At 43.0% G+C, this 9,273-nt stretch overlaps 1 pseudogene; it reads right to left on the bottom strand.

Moving 5' to 3' along the window:
• Nucleotides 1-5,343: 5,343 nt before the first annotated feature.
• Nucleotides 5,344-8,797, bottom strand: LOC114621275 (annotated as a pseudogene).
• Between the last annotated feature and the right edge of the window lie 476 nt (nt 8,798-9,273).

The following is a 9,273-nucleotide window of genomic DNA, read 5'->3' as shown; positions in this document are numbered from 1 at the left end:
GATTTACATACAAATGAAGGCCAGAGGGCAGAGCAAATTAAGCATGCCTCCCCAGATCCTCCCCTGATCCTCCCCCTTTCTCCCTCCCTATTTAACTCGGGACTGCCCTGAGTTTTACAGGGGTACAACCAGATCTATCTACCATCCACCATGACAATAAACCCTTTTGCAACCAAGGACTTCCTTGTGTCATTGGGGCCTGCCACCGCTAAAGCCTCCAGCTGCTGGAACCTTAGACCTCCTGCTGCATGTGGGACCTGCTGCAGTGTGGAAACCCAATGGGACTCCACAGCTCCGCCCTATATTTTCCCACAGAAATCAATTTGACGTTTTCTCAGAAAAAAATGGGAATAGTTCTACCCCAAGACAGGTCCTGTACCACTTCTGGGCATATACCCAAATGATGCTTCAACATTCCACAAAGACACTTGCTCAACTATGTTCATAGCACCTTTATGTTCAATAGCCAGGAACTATAAACAACCAAGGTGACCCTCAATTGAAAAATGGATAAAGAAAATGTGGTTTATCTACACAATAGAATAGTATTCAGCCATTAAAAACAAAGACATGATGATTTTTTTTTCAGGCAAATAGATAGAACTTGAGAATATTATCCCGAGTGAGCTAATCCAGTTTCAAAAGAACATGCATGCCATGTACTCACTTATATGTGGATAGGATATTAGCCATATAGTATAGAATATTTAAGCTGTATTCCACAGGCCTGAAAAGCCTAAGAAGAAGGAATTTCATATAGAAAGGGGGAATAAAAGAGTCTTAGGAGGAAGAATGAGGGAGGGAACTGAGTGGAAGATGGGATGAGGAGATTAATGGAATTTTCATGATCAGGCAAGATGGCAGAGGACCAGGAGAATAAATGGAAATCTGCAACTGGTGGGATGAGGTGGCATCTCAAAGATGTGCCAGAGATCTGGGATGGGGGAGTCTCCAGGAATCATTGGGGATACCCTAGCTGAGACTCACTGCAATGGCGATACAGAATAGGATGAGGTCACCTCCTGTAGTCAGGCAGGAAACATAGTGGAGTATAGGGACAGCAACTCACCTACAAAACTTTCAACCCCAAATGTACCCTGTCTATAAGAAATGCAGGGACAAACACAGAACAGATACTGAAAGAGTGGACAAGCAATAACTTGAAATCCATTCCACTTACAAGTAACAATTCCCAGCACAATTAATGACATCCTGCTATGTTTGCAGACAGGAGCTTACCACGACTGTCTCCTGAGAGCCTGCACTCAGCAGCTAACTGAAAATGATGCAGAGACCCACAACCAAACATTTAGTGAAGCTCTAGGACTCTTATGGAAGACTTCAGGGAGAGATTGAGGGCCCTGAAGGGGATAGGAACTCCACAGGAAGATCAACAGATTCAAGTGAACTGGGCCCTTGAGAGCTCTTGAGAACCACCAAACAAAGAGCACATGTGGGCTGGATCTAGGACCCATTACATATGTAGCAGACGTGCAACTTGGTCTTCATGTATGTCCCTCAACAACTGGATTGGGGGCTATCCTTAAAGCTGTTGCCTCTCTGTGTATTACGTTCCCATAACTGGGCTTCTGTGTTGTGTCTGGCCTCAGTGGTAGAGAATGTTTCTAGTTTTTCAGAGAGTTGCTGTGTCAGGGTTGGGGGATACCCAATGGGGCCTTCATCCTCTCAGAAGAAAATGGGAGAAGGGATGGAGGAAGGGATTGTGTTGGGGAGGGACCAAGAGTGGGCAGTGGAGTAGCTGGTTATCCAGAAGTATTTGTAGGGAGTAAAGGAAAGGGAGAAATGTTGTAATCCTCAAAATAAAAAAAATAGAAAGGAAAAACAAAAAAAAAATCAAAATAATTCAATTGTTTTCTTTTAAGGTTGCTACTGAAATAAAAATGGCAGACCAATACTATTAATATAAGTTATGGAAAATTTCATCTGAAGTTTCTGTTTTGATAACTGGTAGCAAGCATGTTTTTTTCTGAGACAGAAAGACTCATCATCCTACACACATTTAAAATGAATTTTAGCTGTCAATTACTACAGATCTTTCTCTTTCTTAGTGAAATGAGAAAAATAATCAAGTATATACCTTAAAATTCCTTGGGATTTTATACATATATTCTATAACATATGTGTTATTTTTATACTAATTAATATTAATTCTTTTTTATATAAATGCAAATATGTCTGTACCCATAAATATACTAAGTACTAAGAAGGTGCTATCTGAAAGCCTATAATTCATTGTAAAGTGAGTCACACAAAATATGAACATAGTCTCAGACACAATATATTATCTGTGTTATGACATAGGGAATTTACCAAAACTTTGCCATATAAAATGAATAGACCTGGTTTAGATTAGATGAAGAGTCTTCTAATAACAATAGCTTACAAGGGCTTACCCTTCCTTCCTGTTAAAATGCTACTAGGGTAAATTTTACATAATAAGAATACCTGGAAGATTTAGTTTGTTTCCAAGTGATCCACTGTGAAAAATATTTTTACTCATAAAAATAATACATGCTAATTTACATTACAATGAAATATCCTACTGTGCATTTAGTTTGGTAAATAGTTACATTAATTATGAGTTTAGGTGAGTCTCATATCAAAAAGTGTGAATATTTGTTGAAAAACATGTTCAAAGATTGTGTGCATAAGCACAGGGGAAGTTTTCTTGAACAGAATACCAATGAATTCTTTTCTAAAGCGTCATGTAGTGGTTGGATTTGTGTCAATATGACACAGTCTAGAATATTAGAGAGGAAGGAGCCTCAGCTGAGGAAATGTCTCAGCAAGATCCAGCTCTATGGCATTTTCTCAATTATTTATCAAAAGAGAAACACCCATCCCAAGGTGGGTGGTATCATCCCTCTGTTCTCTGTAAGAAAGCAGGCTGAGGAAGCATGAGCAGCAAGCCTCTAAGCTGTATCCCTTTACGACTGACCTTGCTTAATCTTCTGACTCTAGGTATTAGCCCTACTTGAATTCCTGACCTGACTTCCCCAAGTGATAGATTATGATCTGAAAGTGTAAGTCTAATATACCTTTTCATCCTCAATTTGCTTTTCAATTGTGTTGTTTTGCTGCATCATTAGAAACTCTACCTAAGCTAAGACAGATCACAAAGTAAAACAAGAGCTGAACCCCAACATTTCCTGAGGAAATAATAAAAGGTAATGGGTGTTGGAGGTAGGGTGTATTGTTTCCTTAGTTTGCTCTATGAAACAACCTCTCATCCATGCACAGGCAAGAATCTTTGTCAGTCTCAGAGATAGAACCTTCAAAAATATATAAATAATATCATAATATATAATAGATGTTGAAGTCAGAAAAAGCAAGAAAACAGTAAGAAGGAATGATACACGGCTGCAACCGTTTTTTTTTTAAGAGCAGAAGTAGTCTACTTTAGTTTATACCAACACAGGATTAGTTTAAACCCTTAATAAACACTTATTACAAAAATAGCTTTTAGTTGTTGGTCCATCCCAATTATTATTATACATATTTGATTAATAAATTAGGAAACTTCTTTGTTAAATATGTTCTCTTTCTCAAACACACACACACACACAAGCACGCAAACACAGGCTCACAGCACACTCAGATACTCAATGTATGAGTCACAGACATAATATGCTTCTCTAACGCCACCGTTCTTATCTTCATGCGCTCTTTAGTTTTCTTTCTTTTGCAAATAGATAAAAAGGCACTGAGAAAGGAAATAAAAATTAAGGTCAAAACAGACAAACAGAAGGAAAATAGAGGAAGAAAGTTCAATAAGACAAAAATACAAAAGCAAAACAAACACGAAACCAAACAGAGCCAGTTTTCTGCTGGCCAACTTCTCCTAGGCATAGGGCCTCTCCTGGATATGGCTGCCATAGACAATAGCACTCCAGACACAAAACAAAACTGATATTTCTCTTTCTATCTGGGATCAATTGCACATGCCTACTTGGTTAGGAATGGGATATTGTGTCTCCTTCCCTTTGCCACTGCTAGGATTTTTGTCTGGTTTGACTTCTGCATGCTGTCACAGCCTCTGTGAATACATAAGCGAATCAGACTTACTGTGTTTGAAAACTATTTCCTTGGAGTTATTAACCACTATTGGCTCTTAATCTTTATGTCTCCTTTTCCTCGTGGATATCTGAGCCTTGTCATTGGGAGTGTGAAATTAACATCCCATTTATTTCTGAGTGAAAACTTGCTGTTTAATATCAATAAGTTGATAATCCAAGTCATTACAGCTATATCTCCTATTAATATAAATTGTAAATGAGGCCAAACCAAACCAGCCATACTTGTTGCATGTATAAATTACAGAATACAGATGAACAGCCTTTGACTTCCCAGGGTTAAGAGAAAGGTATTTATTGTTCTAGGGTCTCCAATAAAGTTACCAAATAGAGTTCTCTTCTCCTGGTTTATAAATTATTATTATTAATTATTGTTATTAATTATTACTATTATTATCATTTGCTCTAAGAACTTTATTAGATGGAGTTTGGGCAAGAGAATACCCTGAAACAGTTGTCCACTTGGTTCAGGACAACTGGTATAGAGGAACCTTTGTTTGGAGACAGGCTTTCACTGAGATGGAAGCAGATCTTTGATTTCTTTATGATTTCTTTATAAGAGAGGTGACTGGCTGAACAACTCTGAGTCCTAGTTAAGGATTTTTTTTTTAAATGGTTGGTTAGAAAAGAAAAATTCCTAGAGCAAGACCAGATCCAAAGCAGAAGCCCCTGCTATGTGCAGACATACAGACACCAGACTTATGCTGAACAGGGATCATTTCTTCTATTTCCAGACTAAGGTTTGTTGGAAGGGGGACCATGACAAATGGCAAAAGGATCATTTTTTTTTCCAAAGCAAGAATGAAATAATTAGAGAAGGAAAAACATAATGGTTCACCAGAAGTGTGATTAAGTCGTGATTCTTCATTGGTACTGACCCGGTCCCAAACCGCCAGAGGCACATCCAGCAGCCCACTGAGCTGGGGCCACATGGAAGTTCTGAAGGCAGAAGGGTGGGATTGGGGCCTACTTGGCTATAGGAAGGGTGTCCAGACCGGGAGAGCACTCTTGTATGCTACCCGTAGCCTCAGCCCAGCTCCTCCAGGCTTCTATCACGTTTACAATTACATACATAAATTTATTACATACAATAGTGGGTCTGGGAGGAAGGCTTCCCACAGAGGCTCAGCTGACAGAGTTATGGCTCAGAAATCTAGGAAGGGCACCAGGCTCCCAGAAATGTGTTCTATGTGTTCTTTCTTGCCCAGAATACACCCTGCCCAAGAGCCCTCCCTCTCCTTTTCAGATTCTAATTTGCCCAATAAGGAGAGTTGCCATAGGTGGCTTTGGAGGCTTGAGACTTGGACCGCGCGGAGTTGGGCTGGCTGTACTGACCAGAGCCATTCTGAGGAGGAAGAGAACAAATGGCTACAAAAGCTGGAACAGAATCTCAGGCCCAAATTGGGGAAGCTGCCTCCCTCACTAGGCTCACAGTGGCATCCTCCAGTAGGTGGTGGTGCAGCAGCTGAGAGTAGGGCTTCTGGTGGACCAGCATGATGTGGAGGAATGGTACAGATGCATAGTTAGGGACCGCTCCAGGATCCAGGGGTCCAGTGGAGACCAAGGCAGAAGGTAGGCTGAAAGGTGAAGGAGTCCCTGCATGAAATTCCTGCTTGTCAAAAAGTCTGTGTCTTGTAAACAGATGCAAGCATATCAGGTAAGCCAGTGCCTGAAGATACCGATACTCGTTTGCCAGGCCCAGAACCAGTTGACTTGTTTGGTGCCTGAGATGATCCACCATACTCACCCTTGGTGTGATCTCCTGCTGCTGTCCCCTGGGTCAACTCGTCATAATCTGTGATGTAAGAATGCTGTTGTCCATATCCTCTGGCCTGCTGATTAGGGGTCCAGGGAGTGCTGAGGATTACACCATGCTGCTTTGCTGAAGTTGGAGGGACAAATATAGTGGTCCCATACTGGAAGGCATTGGGCACACCTGTGCAGTAGGGGAGGCCGGTAGAGCTGTAGCCAGGTGGCAAAGGAGGATTCAACAGGGGATAGTGGGCTATGTGATAGGTCTGAGATTGTCTGCTGTGCCTGACCTGGTGTCATTGGAGGTAAAGGGGACACAGTCTCTTTGGCCACACATTGTGACATCACCTAAATATGGATTATTAGCTAGATTCCCATCTCGCCTGGCAAGGGCGGCAGATGCTATGTAGGGAATTCTGTAGTAATCCATTGACAGCTGTGACTGTAGCATCAATGCTTATCATAACTGTAGATCGGGTTAGCAGGAAGCAGCCCTCCAGGGCCCAGAAGGGACTGATTGTGTAGCAGGGGATGCACCTCTTGAGTCAGGTTTAGGGGTGCTTTGTCTGAGGTCAACACGGCTGTGGCCTTGGTCCTGATGCTAGGTATGCTCACAGTAATCCACTCAGACATAGGCTGCTCACAGTGCTCATGCTCCCAGGCAGGACAAGCCCTGAGGATGGGGTACTTGGAGCAGAGGTTGGGCTGTTGAGAAGGCAGCTGGGTACGCGGTGCTCTCCACACTGGCATGAGTGGGTGGCTTGCTTGTGGAATGCATTGCATGCACACAGGACAAGCTGTTCTGGCGGCCAGAAAGGGAGCTGCTGAGCTCAGCAAGAGGGTTGCTGGACAGGTCACCAGATGGGGTCAAGGACAGCAAAGTGATAGTGTGCTGGGACAAAGAGGGCAGAAGTGCAGTACAGGAGGCAGGGCTGGGTAGGGCGCTTACAGACAGGAGGCAGAAGGGTCTGTCTTCTTTGGAGCTGGAACAGATGGAGTGTCTACTGTGTGCTGACTTCGGCCACCACCATGTCCGCTAGCAACCGAGCCTGGAGCTGAGTCTGGTGGGCTTGCAGGGCTTTGGTATGCAATCCTGGTATGCACAGAACGCTGGTCGGAAGAGGAAGAAGTTATTACTGTGCTAGTGGAGCTCAAGGACAAGCTAGTCAGAGTGGAGGAGGTAACGTCTGAGGTTGTATAGGTGGGGCTCTACATAGCACTGGTCATCCATCAGGAAAGAGGCAATCAAGGGCTCACTTAAAGACTTAGGGTACAAGCTGAGAGGAATCTGATTACTGTTTTCACTGGCTGAAGCTGTTGATCCAAATTCAGAGACAGATGGTCTGATCCAAATTCCAAGGGCCCAAACTGAACATTCAGCCCTGTGACATCTGCAGACCCGGGCATTTCTAAAGCGGACATAGGAACCATAGAAGCTGGAGGTATCCAGCCTTTAGAGAGTTTCATGTGTCTGGGCTGTGGTTGATTGGAAGATACAATCTTTTCAACAGGCATGTTAGGAAGTTGCAAAAGTCTGTTGACAGTAAAAGGACCATCTCCAGGTGTTGACTCTCGGTGTTTTGCCTGAGAAAGAAAGGACTCCAAAAACTAGAAGGGACGCTGACAGCCTGGGTCTGGTGTTGCTGTCTGGCTGAGAACTGGAAAGAGTTCAGGCAGAGATTTGAAGTCCAAATGACTGAGGGCTGAGGGCCTGGGTGCTGAGGGGTTGAGGTTCCAAGCAGCAATGGTAGCTGGGGGATGGGGTGGAGAGTGGGGTCGCACTGTCATTCTTCAATGCACTTGAAGCCGCAGAAAACAGGCTCAAAACTGGTGGTTTGAACTTGTCCAAAATTTGGGAGTTGGAGATATTCACCGGTTTTGATTGAGGCAGCTCTTCAAATCCTGAGCCAAGGACAGATGACAAACTCTGAGGAGAATATGAGCTGGCAGAAGTGGAGTTTGCAGTCCCTGGTGCCATCTGATTGTTGTGCTGAGAATTTGTAAAGAGAAGGGCTTGTCCAAAGTCCTGCTGCTGGGACATTTCAAAGGAGTTGACGACTGTGGCTTTGGTGGGAGGAGCAGGCATGTGGAGAAAGGCCACCAGATCAATTCTCTCCTCAGGTGTGACATGATTCTCTACTAGAACAGATGAAGCAGTCACTACTTTTGTTTCAGAAAGATCCTCTGTCCAATATTCTGCAGTCCACTTTCCCACAGAATTCTTCCAGGCATGTTTAAAGGTCCATAAGTACTTTTGCTTGGCAGTTCCTGAGATACAATGTGAGGCTTGGCCAGCCCTTCAGGTCCCTCATCGGTATCCATTCTGAGCAGCTTCCCAAACTTCTAACTTTGTACCACAGCCATCTGTAGACTCTGAATAGTCTGCAGGATTAAATGTCCCCATGCTTTGAGCAGAGAACCTTCCTGTCCCTCTGCCCCTGCCAGGGCCAAATTCTCTCCCTCATGCCGCTTGCCTCACTCCTTAGCTGCAATCAATCCCACTCTCTTCAGCTTTGAACTCTCGGCCTTGGTTGCCACCTCTTCCCTTGTGATTGCAGTGTACCCTGTCCAGGGCGTGCTTCTTTCTCTCGGTTCTCTTCTCTGTTTTCTGAGCTTTTTCTTCCTAAATTCGTCTTCTTCCCTCCTACAGTCTACCGTGAAATGGTGTCAGAATTTCCTTCTAGCAGTATACTGATGGCTTTGTTCACATTGCCCTTACAGTCATGTAGGTCCATGATGCATTCATCCTGATTTCTTCCTGTCACTTCCGTAAGGTGTTCAACTTTAACTTCAAAATCTGAATCATTCTTATCAAAGACCACTGGATCAAGGCACATCTGTTCAGCCGTTCCCCGTACCACTTGTTTCTGAGACTGTGCTGCATATGTTGCTGGCATCTGTGTTTTGTCCCGAGTACCTCGTCAATGATCACTGCTCACAGAAATCATCATATACAGTATACAAAATGTATGTACAAAATGCAAAATTTCTGTCCAGAAGCATCCATATCCCTCAGCCAAAAAGTCATAAAACCTGGTATTTCATGCCTCATCAAAGACTTCCAGATAGGTGCATGTGGATCACACCTGGCTACAAAGTAACCTATACTTGGATGCAGAAATACTGCTGCTCTCCTTGGATTCAGGATCTCTGCCTCCACTGCAGCCGCCTCTGCTCATTACCTGTCAATGTACCTCTTATAAAGTGGCTGCATCAGCCTAGTTTAGAAATTATACATGTGCACAGAGTATCTTGGAATGAGAACTGTTTGATACGTTTTTAAATTTTAATTCTTCCAAATCCTTTGTTAAAATTCCTATGGTCACTTAAACTATATCCATGTGTATTTTTGTGTGAGAAACTTTAAAATAAATTTTGTTGACAAAGTTGAAAAATCTAAGTCTAATATATATATAATTTTTAATTA

The sequence above is a fragment of the Grammomys surdaster genome, unplaced genomic scaffold (assembly GCF_004785775.1).
Source record: "Grammomys surdaster isolate TR1022 unplaced genomic scaffold, NIH_TR_1.0 174, whole genome shotgun sequence".
Classification (NCBI taxonomy): domain Eukaryota; kingdom Metazoa; phylum Chordata; class Mammalia; order Rodentia; family Muridae; genus Grammomys; species Grammomys surdaster.
This window is presented reverse-complemented; position numbering and strand designations above follow the sequence as displayed.